Below are 19,973 nucleotides of genomic sequence, written 5' to 3' on the forward strand. Positions count from 1 at the left end.
CCAACTGGGCAAGGCTGGGTAGCCATTAACCACCAGGGACATGTCTTTCTCCTTCTTTCCCACTCTTGTAGCACAAGAGTTCACCACCATGTTTGGCTATTTAACATGGGCACTGATGACTGAACTCAAATGCTGAAGTCACCAAGCCATCTCCGGGTCCCTGAGCCATTACAGTCATTCCTGTAAAATATTCTAACATGTCTAGTTCAGTTTCTGGAACATGCATATACTTGGAAAGTAGCTGTTACATTATTATATAGATATCATTATGTGGTTTGTTTTGTTTTCTGGGTTTTAGAGACATGGTTTCTCATTTAGTTCTGGCTGCCCTGGCCTGGACCAAGCTATGTTGACCAGCTGACCTCGAACTCACAAAGATATTGCTGCCTCTGCCTCCAGAGAACAGGGATTAAAAGCATATGTCCCCATGCCCAGCTTACTGTGATCATCATTATTGTTGATATTATTTTACTTGGTGATACATTCATAATTGTCAATTCCAGCCTGGTTACTGGGCCAATGCTATCTACTTAAAGTCTTCTGGTAAGGCCCAGGTAGAATGTGACATCAGGATGAACTAGGACAAGGACTGAGACTTCTGTGACTGGCTTGTTTCTCTCCTAGAACTCAGGCATTAACGCTGCCTGTGCATCATATGGGAGAAAAGGAAACTGCTTATACTACATTACGTGTGTGTTATTGGGCTCTGAAGGACTTGAGCTGCTCCCTTTGCTAAGCCAGCTCTTGAATAGAGACAGTGAAGGATGGATTTATCTTTAAAACGTATATAACCACCCTGAAGAGTGGCAGAACAAGAATTCAGGTCTTCCTCCGTGACCTTCCAAGCATACACCTTTAAAAGTCAACATTAACTGGTTTTGTGCTTATTTTCAGCAGTGTTTCATAGTATATCAAGGACACATGATATAACAATAATTAATTACATACAACCAGACAAATAAAGAAATCTCAAGCTATAATTCACAGATGAATCGTGGTGGTTTCCATGGTAATGGGAAGTTGAGAGTTTCCAAATAGAGCAGTCTTATGAAAGAAATACATTTGGTGATTTTCCTAACACTTCATAAGCAGTTAATCAGGATACATCTATCTTGATGATGCCAGAAACTGATGCTTAAGAGAAAATCAAGCTCTTGTACAGCATCTGGATTACCATGTACCTGGTACTGGTCTAGGCAAGGTTGCATTGACTCTTGTGAGACAGCATGCTGCTCAGTTTTTGAGAACTCATCATGTATTTAAAAATAGTGGTGAAAGAGGTAGGTGGGGGTGGGCGGGGGGAGGGGATGGGGCAGCCAGAGCACAGGGCACTGAGGTATAGTAGCCTAGCTAGGAGCATCATGACTGAGCTAAGAGGTCATTGTGTTATTTTGTCTTCAAGGAAGACAGTATTTATAGGTATGCTATGAAGTAAATTATACAACACACTATAAGTGAAAAATACAAATGTAAATAAGGCCAATAATAAGTTCTCAGCTAATAAACATGGTTTAAAAACTAGGAAAATTAAAACAATACAGATAGATTAGTCAGCAAGAAGAGGTACATAAAAGGACATGACAGGAAAATGACATGATGTAGAAAGATACTTAATGTCAGCAATCTCAGCGAAGGTGAGTAAATACAACTGCTCCGTTTTCTGTGCTTCTTTCATGGGTTGGACCTGGAGCCCACTGAGGAGCAGGGAAGCTTCCTTCCCTGTGGAAGCTGCCTTCTATGACTCCATTCTTCCCAAAGGGGGTGCAACTGCTCACTAAATGCAACTGCAACCTGGAGAGAGGCAGACTTATAAATCATGACCAAAACAAGATATAGCTGACACAGTGACTATGGACTTAGAATCTCTCTTGAAACATACAAACAAGGAGTCTGGACTTCATGAGTCTGACTCATGAAAACTACAGAGCTAGCTTAGCCTATACCACTTGCAGGTGGCTTCACTGAAGAGGTGTCTATACTCCAGCAACTGTTTACTACTCCTAAAGCCTGGGCAAAGACCCCTTTCATCTTATGAGTTTCATGAGCATCCTGAGGCTTACAATTTCCATGTGAGCTTCATAAGCTTAGAAGGCTTCCCTCCTCCCTGCAGAATGGAAGGCTCAACCAAAGCAAACAACTACAGGACACTAGATTCAAGATTCCTTGGCATTCAATCATGTGACCAAAAGGCAAGCCGCGGATCCTGCTGCAGCTAGGTTGTTTGGTTTCTGATTACATGGACAGCTCTCAACTACTTTTGGTAACTGTTTCAGGAGCAGTGTGACCCAATGCTAAAATCCACCAGCAGGTGCTATAGATGCTATTGTCCACTGATGGTGGCTCTTGTTTCCTCTCCCAAAGACGCACGCATTCCACATCAGGTGACCATGCTGAGCACCTGAAAACATCAGGTTCCCGAATCTTCATGTATTTTTCCTCTGTACTTTTGTACCTCCATTTTTTTTTCATTATCTGAGACAGTTTGTACTTCTCGGTCCACCACATTGGATTTTTATATTGCATATACTGAATTAGCCTCGTCATTTCTAAATAGTCCCAGAACACCGAAACCCTACCTAATACGAGACCACAGAAGAATGAGGACACCGCGAGCTTAGTGCCTCAAGATGGGCAGATTCTGTTTTCATCATCTAAGGTTTGGGTTTTGTCTTGCCTGTACATTTCTTTTGTTTCTTTTGTTTTTTCATAAAATATGTGCATGTGCATAAGTGCAAGTGGCCATAAGGGGGTTTCAGATGCCTTTAGGGTCAAAGTGCAGGCAGCTCTAAACTGCCTGACACGAGTGCTAAGGACCAACTGAGGGTCCTCTGCAAGAGTATGGCGTGATTTTAAGCTCTGAATCATTTGCACCCCCTCTGGAAAGAATGGAGTCATATTTTCCACAAACTCACAGCATAGAAGGTAGCTTCCACAGGGAAGGAAGCTTCCCTGCTCCTCAGTGGGCTCCAGGACCAACCCAGAAAGGAAGCACAGAAAACCGAGCAGTTGTGTTCACTCACCTTCGCTGAGATGGCTGACATTAAGTATCTTTCTACATGCTATAGTAGACTTCTCAGCGATGCAAATGGCCAAGTCATCCTTGTGTGTGCTAGTAAAACCTCACCCAGGTTCCTGTAAATAATCCCAGTTAACTCGTTGCTTTATCAAGTTGTGCTTGAATGGAAAGTTTCTTTGGGTCTGCGGTTACCTTGTAATTGAGATGACTAGAAACAATCTCACTAATAAAAGCCGTACAGCATATAGGGTTTCCAGCAAACCCTGGCAGAAGATGATTGCAAATGCTTATGTGCTTCAAGAGCTACTTAGAATGAAGGGGATATAATTGGATCCTCTGACACACAGACTCAACCAAGCCCAGTGGCACTCACGGAAGATGCAAATAACAGGCTGGGCACCAGGGAGGAGCAGGACCATGGGCGTCAATCACAACAAATGCCTTAATGTCTTGCTGGTGCCAGCACCTGTCCCTCTACTTGTACCTTTTACTTCCTGGTAGATGTCCCATGATTCATATGGTCATTTTTTTTTCTTGCAAGACTGGATATTTTTAATAGTAGGAAATGGATTCTATTAATCATTTTTCTGGAACCTGATCTCATAGTATTCTAACATCTACGTTCCCATAACCAATGTATGAAGAGAGATTAAATGTAATTTTCTATTCTTTGACTAGTGGTCTCATATATAATTATACATAAGACAATGAATGGTTTTTCTTATTTTGAGGGTTTTCATTAAGATAGTATTGGTGGAGCTAAAGAAAAAGCTCACTCAGCAGTTAATGGCATAAATTACCCCTTCAAAGAAAATAAGTTGGGTTCTCAGGACCCGTGTTGGGTGGCTCACACGTGTCTATAACCCCGGTTCCTTGAGTTGGTTCCCTCTGCTGATATCCATGGCCTCCTGCATTCACGTGTACATATTCTTTCAGAGAGACAGGCAGACACAATTAAAAATAAAGCAAATCCTTAAGAGTCAATAATGTTGATATATTTACCCAGTAACTTAGCATGTTCTTTAAATGTTACCTGTTTAATGGAGAGTTGTAGATACCTAAAATAACTGTTTATAAGAAGCTGTGTTAAAGGCTGGATTCATGTCAACATTGACTGGGACACAGAGTACTCAGGCATTTGGTCAAATTTCATTTTGATTGTTTTTTCAGAACATTTGAAAAACATATTAACATAAATAAAGAGACTGTGTAAAGTAGGCCGGTTTTCTGAATGCAGGCATACCTCTTCCAAATGAAATATGAATAGAGCAGAAAGAATACATGAGGATGTTTTTCCTTTTTGAGGATCCCCAAGCTGCGGAACAGGCTCTTCAGGGTTTGGAATTGACCACTAGGATACATTACACAGTGGTTCAGAGGCAGCATTCAGTGCCCACTTCCCATGGGCGTTGCTCCTATGTAATCATATCATCGAGAAAGCTGATGTTTTAAGGAAGGAAGACATAGGAAGCATTCCATCAGCACCAATATGGGGACTTTAGGAAGTTAACATAAAAAGAGAGTACCTGTATATTGGAGTAATTAAAAAAATGTGAAACTGGAGAAAAATTGTGAGTTATCCATCCAGACATGAAGGCTGTGATATAGTGTGTGCAGATGAGAGAGAAGTGGAGAGAGTGAAGAGCAAATGAACAAGGTCTGTGGGGATAGTGTGTGAAGACTGTGTGTGTGTGTATGTACATGCATACATGCTCGTGTGTACATGCACACACACACGTGTGTTGTCTGTGTGTGAGTCTCTGTGTATGTGTATGAACATATGGGAGAGAATTTCAAGGCAGAAGAACTGGAGAGACAGTTTAAATCTACTCTATAGCCCTGGGAGAACTTTCTTAAAAATAGTTTCCAACTTCTTACTATGCTTTCAGCTTCATGAGCATTCCACAAACAGACCCACACCACGCACATATGTAAATGTATGTAAATCTAGAAGGAATTAAGGTTTGGAAATATTTCCTAAATGAAATGTTGAATGAGATGCACTTGAAAATGAGCTGCTGTTTGGCAATAATAATGGAATTCACTTCCTACAGTTTTTTACTTTCAAGTCTTAGAGAGCTTCAGCAAGTAAAATGTAAGTTAATATATTTCATGAAGACTCAAGTCACATGATTGAGATTTTCACATGATAAGCTTTAAAAGTCTGTTCTAACTTTCTGTCCCTTTTAAATATTTCATTTGTACTTAAAAATTAATTTGTATTATGAAAACTGACAAAGCTCCACACAAAGTCCTAGCTGGGTTCAACCAGATAAGAGTTGAATAGATGTGCCTTCAGCTTTCCGGGCACAGTGATTAGACAGGACGCAGGCAGAGTTTTGCAGTACAATAATGATGAAAATGAAAATGACCCTTTGGTATTACTTTTAGCCAGCATCTAAAGTTGTATATTCATATTGTGGCTATGTTAGAAAAATCTATATGCAGTGAAATCTTTATGGGCAGTAAAATATGTGGAGTAACCACAATAAAATTTTAAATTAGAAGGACTATCAAATATCCCATATCACCACATATGCTTTTATTATGCTTCCTAATAATTATATCATAAATAGAGGCAGCATCGAGTCAGTACAGACTTTCTCAAACATGTTCTTAATGAGACTTAACAAAAATGACCTTTTCATTTCATTTTGTTCAGAATATATGATCAGCAACATAAAACAATTTTATCTTTCATGAAATTTTGGGATTTTCTAACTCTGAATGTCAGCTATCAGAAGATGCTAATGGGAAGAGATCTGATCTGAAAAGTTAGGTGTTCTCTGTCTTTCCTCATTCTGGGTATCTGAGTACAAAGGTAAACTTAGTTTCTGAGTTTATGCACTGCTGTTTCACTAACATGCAATTTCTTACAATTTTCTTCACTGTGAGACAAGTAATTTTTTCTTATTCATTTAGGATGTAGGATTAATGCAATTGTAATGTATAGTTTTTAGATTAAAGCATTTAAATCTATGCAATGTGCTTACTTGGTTTAATGGTTATAGAAAGAAGCCAATGAGCATTACTAAGAGGAAGAAACTTAAAAAGTTCAGTTTTATTGAAAGTCAATAATTTTGACGAAAAACCAGCTGATGCAATTGTAAGTGCTGCAGACACTACTATAAAAATTTATGTAGAACTGGGTCATATGATCAGTTCAAATCAAATCAAATCAAATGATTGCTTAAAATATGATAACATCTATAGGCATTTTATGTATATGCATATAAATTTAAGTGCATGTATCTGTGCATATATCATTAATATGTAGCATGTATATATACTATATGCTTACATATATAAAGTAAATGTAATTTAAAGGGCTTGAGATATATTACATAACTCACAAATGGTAAAAAAGATTAAACATGAAGGACATGTTTTAAGTATGAAAAACTGATATCTGCACGTGACTACTAGCCTGTAGTCATATGTTTTGATATGGTGCAGCCATAGGGCAGCTGTAGAGCACTGCAGAGGAGTGGAAGATGCATCCTAACAACAAGGTGGAAGAATCCTTTGAAGAGGGAGAAATAAGATGCAGACCTGGGAGAGGCCCGGATCAGTCCTGAATTGCTGGCTCTTTGCAGGGATTAGTGCCAGTGAGGATTAATTAGGGATTAGGTGCTGCTATGAGTTAAGGGCAGTTTAGCAACAGGGTATCCAATTTCTAGGTGGAAATAGCAAAGCAGTTCTAGGGTGTGATTAGACAGAAAGCAATAGGCACTCGAAGAGGGGGCCATTACCGCATTTACAGCTGCTACCTGACCTTGGAGAAACCACTTTCCTGAAGCCTGCAGCTGGCTTTATCTATCATGTGTTTCTTTCAAATCTGATCAGAGACATGTCGTGCTCCTGCGTTTTCAGTCTAGCTGACAAATCGAGGTGTGTTTATTTGATTTTTAAATATAAGAAACCATGCCATTTAGTACTGTGACGCATTTAGTATGCATGAGGTAAAGCAAAGGTCAGAATGTGAAAAATATGGGACGTGGGGTGGGGGGGTGGGGATGAAGCGGTGTTGTCGAAGTTGAGCGAGGAGACATCCCAGAAGGAAAAAGATTCAACACCTACAAGCTGCCTCTTCCAGTGATCTAAGAAAACCAATAAAACCACATATGCAGTGTTGTGTGTCTGTCTGCTAATAGTTCCCAGGACAGTGTCACTGAACTAAATGTTAGGGTAAGACAGTGAGAGGTATAAAGTAAAAAGGAGTGTGGGTTTTAAAATGGCACACATTGTGTAGAGAGAGGGGGGAGGGAGCGAGGGAGAGAGTAAGGGAGGTAAGAGAGAAAGAGGAGAGAGGGGGAAGAGAGAGAGAGAGAGAGAGAGAGAGAGAGAGAGAGAGAGAGAGAGAGAGAGAGAGAGAGAGAGAGAGAGAGAGAGAGAGAGAGAGAGAGAGAGAGACAAAAAGAGGACTTAGTAAAAATGTAAATAAACAGTAAAAAGTAAACACCCATGTTCTCAATTACATCCACATAAATGTATTCAAAATGAAAATTAAGGTCACACACACCTGCATAATGGTTTTTGAAAATAAAAATGGACATAAGTAATGACATGTAAAGTGCTAATATGTTACTGTTGTGCTGTCTTTGTCCTAGTTTATTTTCTGTGGCTGTGATAAATGTGTAGAGGAAAGGGTGCAGGGGTTGGTGGTTTGAATAGGTATGGCCTCCATACACTCATGTATTTGAATGCATGGCCCACAGGGAGCAGCGCTGTTAGGAGGTGTGGCCTTTTTGGAGCAGGTGTGTAATTGTTGGAGGAAGTGTGTCAGGGTGGGGGTGGTCTTTGAGGTCTTCTTTGCTCATGCTGTGTCCAGTGTGGCACGCAGTCCCCGTCTGCTGCCTGGGAATTAAGATGTACAACTCCCGGCTCCTCCACCGCCATGTCTGCCTGCACGCTGCCATGCTTCTTGACATGATGATAATGGACTCAACCTCTAAAACTGTAAGTCAGCCGCAATTAAAAGTTTTCCTTAGTAAGAGTTGCCTTGGTCAGTGTGTCTCCTAAGTGCAATGAAACCCTAACTGAGACAGGGTTAGCTCATCGTTGAGGAAAGCTAAAACAAGAACATGGAGGCAAGAGCTATGAAAGAACGCTGCTCACTGCTTCGCTCTCTGGCTTTCTTTCTGATAGCTTTGTAGACAGCCCAGGTCCACTCGCCTGAGCACAATCGCTCTGACAGTGGGCTAAGCCTCCACACAGCAATCGTCAACAAACACAACTCTTCCCGGGCATGTCCACAGCACAGGCCAATCTGATCAACACAATGTTTCAACTGAGGTTCCCTCAGACAACTCTGGCTTACGTCAAGTTGATGGCTGAAGATGACTAGGAGACACCTGGAAAGGAAGAATGAAAATGAAAACTGATAGGACTAGGGTAAACAAATCAAGATAGAACAAGATGACTTGTCTTAACTGTAGTATTTGTCCATTGAGACTAAAACCAGGGCACGCACAGCTATGGATAAGCCAGGGTCCTTGTCAGAGCATCCCAGAATACGAAAATTAATTCACTACACATGACTCTTAGAGCTCATTCAACATCAATAATTAAATTTCCCTTAAACTCACTGTCACTAAAATGAACATATTTTTAAAATTATTTATTTATTTTTTCACTTTATATCCCAGTCTTGCCCCTCCTTCCTTTCCTCCTGGTTCTGCACTTCCTCCCTCTTTCCCCATCTCCCCTACTCCTCAGAAAGGGGAACAACCCCCCCCAACCTACAAATCACATTAGGACTGAGCATGTCCTTTCCCCCTGTGGCTTGCCATGGCAGCCCTGCCAGGGCAAAGTGATAGAAAAAAAATCAGGCAACAGAGTCCATGTCAGGGACAGTCCCGACTTACTAGGGGACCCATGTGAGGACTGAGCTGCCCATTGGCAACATCTGTGTAGGAAGTCTAAGTCCAGGCCCTATATTGCCCTTAGTTTGAGTTCATGCTTCGGTCTCTGAAAGCCGCTAGGCCCTAGTTACTTTTTTTTTTGTTTGTTTGTTTTTGTTTTTGTTTTTTTGGTCTTCTTGTGGCGCTCCTGTTACCTCTAGGTCCTTTTATCCTTTCCCCTACTGTTCCACAAGACTCCCTATACTTCATCCAATGTTTAGCTATGAGCCTCAGCATCTGTTTTAATCTGGTGGTGTGTGGAGCCTCTCAGAGAACAGCTATGCGAGGGTCTTGTCTGCAAACACAGCAGTGCATCATTAATAGTGTCAGGGCTTGGCTGTCTTCCATTGGGTGGGTCTCAGGTTGGGCCAGGCATTGGCTGGGTATTCTCTCAATTTCTGCTCTATCTTTATCCCTGCATATGTTATAGGTGGGGTAAATTTTGGGTTAAAGTTTTTGTGGGTGGGTTGGTGTTTCCCTCCCTCCTTTAGGGGTCCGATCTAGTTAGAGGGTATCCTTTTCAGTCTCCATGACCCTGCCTACTAGGAGTCTCAGCTAGAGTCACCCCCATATCCTGAGAAGACTACCCTTAGGTCTTTAGTTCCTCTTCTCTCTGCAGGCCCTCGGTCCTCCCACTCCCTAGGTCTGATTCCCACCCTCAGTTCTCTCCACATTTCTTCTCCTACCCTGTTCCCTCTCTTCAACCTCTTCCACTGTCTGTCCTCTTTCTCCTTCTGCGTGAGAGTTAAGCATCCTCCCTTGGATCCTCCTTGTTACTTACCTTCTTTGGGTCTGTGCATTGTAATATGTTTATCCTGTACTATGTGGCTAAAATATGCTTGTAAGTAAGTACATACCATATGTGCCTTTCTGAGTCTGGATTACCCAAGAACACATACAAAATATCATCCAACGTGATCTAGCAGGATTCGTGCTAGGCGTGCAGAGGTGGTTGAGTATATGAACTTCATCAATGTAATCCACCACATTAACAACTAAAAGAAAAAAACACTTGACAAAAATCTAATACCTCTTCATGTAAAAAGCCTTGGAAAGATCAGGGATACAAGGCACATATCTAAACCCAATAAAGGCAATATACAAGTTGCTACCCAACACCAAATTAAATGGGGTGAAAATTAAAGCAATCTCACTGAAATCAAGGACGAGGCAAAGCTGCCCTCTTTCACCTTATCTTTTCAATAAAATACTTCAAGTCCTAGCCAGAGCAATAAGATAACTAAAGGAGATCAAGGGGGTACAAATTGGAATAGAAGAAGTTAAAGTATCGATATCAGCAGATAATATGATAGTATACATAACTAACCCCAAAAATTCTACGAGAGAACTCCTACAGCTGATAAATACCTTAATAAATGTGGCTAGATACAAAATTAACTAAACAAAAACAAAAAACAAAAACCAGTATTCCTACTTTATACAAATGAAATTAGAGAAACTTCACTGTTCACAAAAGCCAAAATTGTATAAGATATCTTGATGTAACTCTAACCAACCAAGCTGAAGACTTGTGTGACAAAGTGAGCCTTTTATGATTTTCCTGCCTGACCCACATGTGTTGTGCCATTTTTGAGATGTTTGATTTTTACATATTCATAGAATACCTGCATGAGTGCACACCAGCCCACGCACACTTACACACATACACATATACACTTATAAACACAAATATGGCTAAGGCACTGCCATATTCATGAGTCCAGCAGTTGAAGTCCGAGGAGGCAGGCTTGTGAGTGAGACTAACCTGGTCTACACAGTGAGTTCCAGACCTTCTTGGGCTATATAGTGAGACCCAGTCTCAAAACAAACAAACACACACAAGCTCGAATAATCACCATCAACATATATAAACCTCCTCATGAATTTACCTGAACATTTGCATATATAGTCATCTCTCCTTCCTATGCACATATCCACTCACTGTTTCATTTCCCCTGAATTGTCGTCTACAGAAGAAAGACTGCCATATGAGGTTTACAAGGAAGACACCCTCTCTAAGGCACCCCATGTCAATTCAGGGATTGCAGTACACTGCATAATTTTGCCTGAGAAATCTGTCATATACTTCATTATTTGTCTCAGCATATCAAGTGCAGGGCTCTGCATATACAATATTTCAAACAATTTTTGATTGGTTGGTAGTGACTAGTGTTTTAAGACCTTTTTGAGAAATGTGTCCACAACCATAATGCCTACTGGTCACTATTGTGTCCCTGGGTTGTTTTTCTATGTAGATATTGGCTTGTCCTGTTTCTTAGCATTCTTATATATTAAAATAAGATGCATGCTAAAAATACAAGTTTTAGAGATTTTCCCCCCACTTGGATTGGAACTGAATGGCTTTGCACATTCTTTGGGAAAATATAAAGATTGAAATCTGTTAGCGTTATGAGTCAGCTGTCTATATTTATGACATCGGTTTTATGGAGTGCATATATTTATTTGGAGATGGCACCAGAGGGAATAAAAAGATCAAGATGAGTGTCTCAGGCTGCCTCTATGTGATACCTTGGCAACTCAAACATTTACCAGTTCAGGGGTGGGAAAAGTTATGCAAACACTCAAATTAGCTGTTTCAATTTTGGGAGCAGAAAATCTGAGAGAATATTTCATTTTACTTTTTATTATTTTTAACTATCATGGATGTCATTCTAACAGTTGTATTGTTCTTTTAAACTGGAAGTACGGAGACCACTTGCCATTCTCCCCCCGCAGAATTATGCGTGAAGTGAAGCCTGCTTTTCGAGAGCTTCACAGCGGGTGCCATAATTCCCTTTCTTTTTCTTGAGGTGTTAAGGATTGGAGAAGAACGTTTGCATTCCAGGCACAGAATTCATTTTTGGTGAAATAAATCATATTTGTAAAAATATGTCCTGGTTTTAGGACTGATCAATCAAAGAGCCTGAACACTGGTGATCTTCATGGTGTCAAAGAAAAAGTGTGTGTCTCTGCATGAAAAGATGGGGTGAATGTACTTTCTATGTACAGAAAGGAATAGAAAAGAGGTTATACATCAAAACTTCTAGGATCATGAGAGTGTTGGAATTCTTGTTTCTGTGAAAGCATATTCAACATAAGTAACTTAAAATGAAGATATATATATGTATATTAAATATATATATATATATTTAAACGATTGCAGAGGGTTCAATCTTTTGCGATGCAGGGGTCATGTTGGAACGCAGAGGGTTCAGTCTTTCATGCTGTGGGTGTCATGTTGGAACAGCTCATATCATGGGAGATAGCAAACAGAAGGCAACAGGAGCAGGAAAGGGCAGGCCTAGCTTTAGCCCACCAGGACGTGTCCTAGTCTATTTCTTCCTCTCGCCATGCCATGCCAGCCACAGTTCTATTACTCCTCAAGCCTCTTCAGAGTTTAAATCCATCAGTGCATGAACTCAATATTTAGGTCAGAGCCCTCATGATGTGTCATCTCTGGCACCACCATCACAGCAGTATCGGGAAGTGTGCCTCACTAACCTCCTGGGCATTTGTCCCTACTCTCATCAACTTGCCAGTCAAGCCTAAGCACCATAATGAATGCAGTTGTACACCTGTCAGCAGGCATGCGGGGCACACCTACTGGTCAGTGGAATGCCTGTCATGACTGGATTCCTCCAGAATTTGTGACTAAACTCATCCATATGATTATACCATAACCTTGCAACTCAACCCGGTAACCTACAACATCTTAGATTCTCTGCTTTCTGGAACAGCTTCAGGAACGGCCAGTCTTGATCCATTATCCTGGAGCTTGTTTTTAAAATGAATGGAGATGTTTGTGTGTTTTTAATGTATTTTATTTAAGGCCCACTCCGCGAGCTGTAACCCAATGCATGACACTGCTTAGATGGCCAAGAGCAGAAGACCAGATAGGCTAAGGGAACAAAGCATAAAATGACTCCTAACAATATTCCAACACAGCAATCCATCAGTGCTTCACTCAGCCATCACCAGAGATGCTTCCTTCTGCAGTAGAAAGGAAATAATACAGAGGCCCCCATGGGAATGAAAAAAAAATGACCCTGGATCACTCAGTTCTAAATGGGCTGTCTTCTTCAACCTTCTTCCCTAAGGGCTCAGGGATGATGCAGAACAGAGGGTGGGAAGATCGTTAGAGCCAGAGGGCATGGATGACACTGAGCAAGCACTACTTTCCTGGCACAACAGGACCGACACATATACGGACTCACAAAGACTGTGGTAGCACACACAGGCCCTAGACATGTGCAATCCAGATGGGATCCCAGCACTAAGAGGGGGAAGTGTACATGTGCTCCCATGCCTAACCAAGAAGTTACCTTCAGCCATTTGCAAAGAAAAAAATTAGTTATCTCTGAGGTGACTTATTGGGTGTACAAGGCACAATTATGTGCAGGCCCCATGCTCAGCAGTAGATGACTGACCTAAAACAAGCTCAGTGGTATTTTTGGAGAATAATTTGTCTCATTGATTGTGTGGTTTGTACCTTTGCGTTGTTTTACTTTTGCTATACTGGTCATTTACTTGTATGTTATGGCTTTAGATTTTGTGTTTTTAGTGTGTGTGTGTGTGTGTGTGTGTGTGTGTGTGTGTGTGTGTGTGTGTGAGTGTGTGTGTGTGTGTGTGTGTATGTATGTATGTATGTATTTATATTTTATTATTACTAACTTTTTCACTTTACATCCCCATTGTAGCTTCCTCCCGTGTTGCTTCTTTATCCCACCTTCCCTCCCTCATGCCTCCTACCCGCCCAGTCTTCAGAAAAGGGGATCCCTCTTCCCCTAACATCTGACCTCAGCCCATCCAGTCTCGTCTGGACTGCCTATGTACTTTTTCTCTGTGCCCTGAAAAGGCCGCCCTGCCAGGGAAGTGAACATGTGGGCATCAGAGATCAGGTCTGAAGTAGTCCCTACTCCCCATATTATGGGACCTACAAGGAGACTGTGCTGCCTACCTGCTACATCTGAGCAGAGGGTCTATGTCCTCACCGTGCATGGTCCTTGGTTGGTGCTTCAGTCTCAGCAGCAACCCCCTCCTCCGCCTAGATTTGTTGGCTCCATTGGTCCCCTCTATGTCCTTTTATGCCTCAATCCTTCCATAAGACTCCCTGTATATGTATTGTGATTTTTTCCTTTTTCAAATTCTAGGTTTATTCTTTTTAAAGAGAGAGAGGGAGAGATGAAAGGCATTGAGTCAGATATGTGGGGAGATTAAGAGTATTTGGAAGGAAATGAGAGAGGGGAAACTGAGATAAGAATGTATTGTATGAAAATTATTTAAACATACACAGTGGAGAAGAGTAGACAAAGAACTTGATATTGACTTCTGACTTGATGCACAAATTCCTGGACACATGTATGCACACATATAAATCATCCCTCTCATGCCAAAACAGGGGGAAAATCTCTGCAGAAGAACTAGACCTTGAAAACATTGTTTCTCTAATGAAATGGCTACTACACTAAGATTAATTTCTACTCTATGTGCCATTAATGGAAAAAGAGCGAGGTAGAAAAATCTATTTGAAGCAGGATAAGATGTATAACACAAGGAAAATGTTTTCAAGTGAGTGCCCAGACAAGGCTGCAACAGCAAGCACAAGACCAAACCAGTAATAACCAACAGGGATGAAGAATGATCCAGGAAGTCCCACCCCTAGCTAGGAAGCTACTGCAGTTGATGGCTGCTGGGGAGGAAGAGTAAGTTTTCTTCAGAGAAGCAGCCCCTGAAAGGCTGTAGTAGGTGGTCTTCCACCTATGCACATACAGGCAACACTAGGTGGATTCAGTGTCCTGAGGGACAGACAGACAGACAGACAGACAGACAGACAGACAACACATCATGAAGTCTGGAGGAATAAGTGCTGTAGCTGATGGGGAGGCAGTGGAGATAAAGAAATGGGGGCGATCAAAATCCATGATAAGTATGAATGAGGTTCTCAATTAAATATAAAAATAGATTAAACTGACAAAAAAGAAAGCAGAGGTAGAGAGTGGCTTTTTTGTTTTTCTACTCTCTCCTTTTCCCTCCTTTCTCTTTCTTCCCCTTCATTTGTCCCTCTCTTTTTGAAATAGGCTCTCACCATGCAGCCAAGACTGTCCTTTTACAAATTTATGCCTCAACTTCTTGTTTTCTTTTCTTTCTTAAAACACAAGTAGTTTTATTTCACTGCCTCTACTTCTTAACTGCTAGAATATATTTATTTTTATATTATTATTATTATTATTATTATTATTATTATTATTATTATTATTAATTTTAAGATAATAGCTTCTAAACATATTTGTTTAGGCTGAGATATAACCTAATCCTTCCACCAATCATTTCTGAGTTAGGACTGACAAATAAATTCCAAAGCTTAAATATGAATATATATGTATATATGTATGTACACACACACACACACACACACACACACTCACACACACATATATTTAAACAATTAACAACTCTCTGAATTTTAAGCTAAAGACATCATAAAATCCTAGGTGATTTTTCCTGTGGTATCTCTTGGTTTCCTGTGTTTGAAACTTGCACACAAGTGTGCACATACACTCATTTTTCCCCTTATTCTAATTACAAAAATAGTATGAATGTCATCTGTATTGATGAATGATAGGATATAATTAAAAATGGAATAATTTCTCTTCACAACATATTCATTACATTGGGTGTTTCTCATGTCATTCCCAGGGTGGTGTTTGGGAGCTTCTGGGCCGACCGTTCATTCACATTGAGTCTTGCAGTCAAACGCCAGTGCTGCTGCAATCTGGAGAGTCCATGGGAAGCAGAGGCTGGAAGTGGGATTGTGGGCTAAGGGAGAAGAGGAAATTGCAGGATAAACCAGCTATCTCGGAGGAATACTGCTTTCTTTACGAAGGGTGTTAGCGTGCTGGAGGAAGGCAGTGATTTTCTGTTCAATGCCTATCATGCAAAAGGTAAACTGTAGGACAGGACTTCATGAGCTTCTGCCAGTCAGTAGGATCTGGCTGAAGTTCCCGTACATTGGAATGCATTGACCAGCACTCTGCTAACTTAAGGAGACTCTTTCTTTCTTTCTTTCTTTCTTTCTTTCTTTCTTTCTTTCTTTCTTTCTTATGTTTATTTAATTAACATCTTGGTTATAGCCTTATCCCTCTTTTTCTTCCCAGTCCCACCCTCCCACACTCTCTCTCTCTCTCTCTCTCTCTCTCTCTCTCTCTCTCTCTCTCTCCCCTTTTCCCCTCATCCCTCCCCTATTTCTCAGAAAAGGGGACTCTCCCCTTCCCATCTGTCCCAACTCATCAAGTCCCACCAGGATTGATCATGTCCCAGGTTTCTAACGGCTTGTGTCTCAGATTGCTTGTTAAAAACTAAGGTGCATGATTATTTTATTTTTATGTGTTTGTGGACATAAGTGTGTCATGCGTTTGTGTATCACGTCCATGCCTGGGATGCGTAGAAGCCACAAACCGCATCAGATTCCCTGGAACTGGAAGTACAGGTGGATGTGAGCCAGGTCCTGGATATGGGCGCGTGGATGTGAGCCAGGTCCTGGATGTGGGCGCGTGGACGTGAGCCAGGTCCTGCATGTGGGCGCGTGGACGTGAGCCAGGTCCTGGATGTGGGCGCGTGGACGTGAGCCAGGTCCTGGATGTGGGCGCGTGGACGTGAGCCAGGTCCTGGATGTGGGCGCGTGGACGTGAGCCAGGTCCTGGATGTGGGCGCGTGGACGTGAGCCAGGTCCTGGATGTGGGCGCGTGGACGTGAGCCAGGTCCTGGGAGAGAACAGCTATTGCCTCTGACTACTGGGCAGTCTCTTCAGCCCCTGATACTTACCATAATAGCAACATCATCAGCAATATATTAACTTAGGGGGACTCATCTGTGAGTAAAATTTCAGGCAACATTCATTTCTGTGTACATGTTAGACAATTTTTGATCATCCTTTGTCTCATGCTAAAATGTGAAATATCTTGCCTTTTAATACAGTATTAAAGACATTCTGAGTAAGAGAATTTAATTTCTGAAGCAACGACTTGCTTATAGGAAATATCCATATCTTGGAAAATAATATGTCCTCACGACAACATATGGGCCTCTCTTAAAAAGCATGAGCATTTCGAATCCCAAGAGACATTCATTTTTCTAAATAGTTACCCTTAAACTTCACAAACAAGTTAAACAACATATGGGATGATTATGATTTACATAAAATATGATGTGGGAAACATCCCATAAATTCTCGCTAAGTTTGTTGCACAATTTTTCAGCTGGAAATCACAAACCCAAGAGGAGAAAAAAAATAACTGTTTTCAATTTATGATCCTTTTCCAGACTGAGCTGCCCTTTGGGTGACCCCAGCTCCTCTCAGGCGCACTTACTCTATTTAAGTGCTGACTGTAGTTTTATTTTTTTTCCTTTAGTTGAGCAAATCATTTCTGGAAACAAATAATTTTTTTCTATGATGTCATAAAAGAATCTGTGTCAAGTCCCCAAATGTTTGTGATTCTGCCATGTTGACTTAATTCATGGTTATGGAGACATACAGACGCCAGCACAAACAGGTGCCACAACCGTTCCTTTATGTCCTGCAAAGGGACTTTCCCCATGGGATCTGTAATGAAAGTAAGCAGATCTTTCTCCTTTACCCACTCAGACGTCAAAAAGAAGCCTGCTCATGGTTTTGTGTGATGTTTAGCTTTGTGATGAGAACCAGGGTATAGCACAGATACCTACATCTTGAAGTGATATTTTCTATATGTGATACAATCACCACATCAATTTTTTTTCAAAATTATAGTTTAAAGACAGTCACATCAGTTCTCCCATTCTCTTTATTCCTTCTCACTCATCCATGTCCTCATTCCTTAATCTCTTCCAAATTCACGGTCTATTTTTCTATAATTTTATTGTATACATTTTAATCTTTCCCCTTGCCCCTCAGGGCTGAGGAAAAAACCCTAGGGTCTTGCTTTTTCTAGACAAATAAATGCTCTACCATTATACCCAACCCCAAACTCTTGTGTGCATTTTTTATAGCCCAGTTATCCTGCAGGTATGGATTGATGAAGAGTAGGAAACAAGATGGCAGAGCGGCTGAGCCTGGAAACCATGCCTGATTTCCGCATTCTGTCCACTCATTTATTTGTCTCCGTGTGCTCTGTGTTTATCAAAAACACTGATGGAAAAACTCCAGGCCTCACCTTAGGATTTCAGCAGAAACAAGCTGGGCCACCGGGGGTTTTCATGTCTCCAGCCTGTCCTATCACTGTAAGACTGTATGCCTCATACTATTGAGGTATATTGTGGTGCTTAGCATTCTACCTTCAGAGAGCTGCCAAGCTTTAAATGTGATAATGCACAAGAAATTGCTTTGGAATGAACACAACACTTAAATAATATATATTCTCCCTTCCTTGCCTAGCCTATCAAACTGAGTTGCCTGTGAGTAACACCTAAGAGTTCCTTGAAGAAAGATGCCTGTGAGAGAATTCACCTACCCTTAATTCCCGAGGCAGGACTGAAACTGGCATTTCCTTTACTGTTATAGAATAACTTACCTGGTACATGCCCACAACTTTTCCTTTGGAAAGCAAAGCTGCTCACCTGGGTCGCTGTCTCTGAAGATCCTTTCTGTCTTGTGGCTCTTTCTACATCCAGTCTTCTATCGTGGACCCAGTCATTAAGTCTGGTATAGAGATCCATGCTAGTGATGAGGAAACTTACAGTACATCATTTTCATTATTGGAAGTTTCCCTCTATATTGTTTTCTTCATTTCTTCAATGCCCCTGCCTCCATTTAGGACAAGGCTACAGGTCTAGGTGGATACAAGCTTAGGGCAAGACTTTCTTTTCTAGGGCGTTTGTTCAAATAATCCCAGGAGTTGTGGACAGAGGCCAGCAGAGAAAGAAAGATAGCAGTGAAAAGAGAAAAACAGGAATGTATAAACAATAAGGATAAGCCAGAAAATGTACTAAATAATATGTTTATAAAACAAATTTCTGGAGTATTGACGTTGCAAATTTAACAAGAAAATGAGGCAACCCTTCTCTGGTGCTGGCATCCTTTCTGAATTGTCTTCCTTGATGTTCCTTGGGCCTTGGGTTCAGGATTTGTGTTGTAGATTAGAGTGTTGCCAAGAGCTACACTTGTCCTTGGCTGTAAGGAAAAATATTTGTGATGAAGTTAGAGATTATGCTTAGCTAGTAAAATTCTGATTGTAGGTTCTTTTCAAGATTTATGACCTCATCATCCCTGGGTAGTTGGTAAGGTTTCAAGTACAAGGCATGGCTTTATTCTTGTTGGGCAGGCCTTATGTCCATTCAGAGAGATGACAGTTACAATTAAGATATGAGTGTGACAACTTCACTCTTAGGCTTATTATACCATCTGTGCTCATTGCTGCGGCTTATAGGAATCATATCGGGGTAGGATGACTGGTTGTAAAGCCGAAAACACTAACATTTATGCAAAGGCTAAAAGGGGAAAAACATTTAAAAATTGCAAGTTTAAGTTTCGCGATTAAAACTGTGTTAATTCTACACCCAAAATACTACATCATGAAAACAAAACAGGGCATGTTATATTCACCCTTTGCAATGAAAAAGTTTGCTTTATACAATACTACGTGTAGAAAATGCAGGGACGTTGTGAGAGAGTGACTGCACTCAGCTCTTCTTTTCTACTCCACTGTGTGCCCTTTTACTTGTCGTGACAGAGGAAAGTTTTTAATGAGCACATAGTACGGCATAACAGTTATAGGGGGACGAGTAGTTGGAAGACGATGCAGTGAAGTAGAAAGTGGTTCTCAGGCAATGCTGAGTATCATATGGATCTGTTTATGCCCGATGTAAGTGTGCACAGGCAGTAGCTGCTGTCGGGCATGCATGCACATGCCGAGGTTTCTGTTAAGTGTTTTTTTCTTTATATTTGCTTATATTGTTTGTTTGTGTTTCCCTTTTATTGATTTTACATTTTTACTGTGAGCATATTGTATCTGCATAATCATAGGAAACACAAAATGGAGCATGCTCTGTGAGGTTACAATGGGCATCTAGTCTACAGATCT

This window comes from Acomys minous (genome assembly GCF_964271855.1).
Source record: "Acomys minous genome assembly, chromosome: 5".
NCBI classification, from domain to species: Eukaryota; Metazoa; Chordata; class Mammalia; order Rodentia; family Muridae; genus Acomys; species Acomys minous.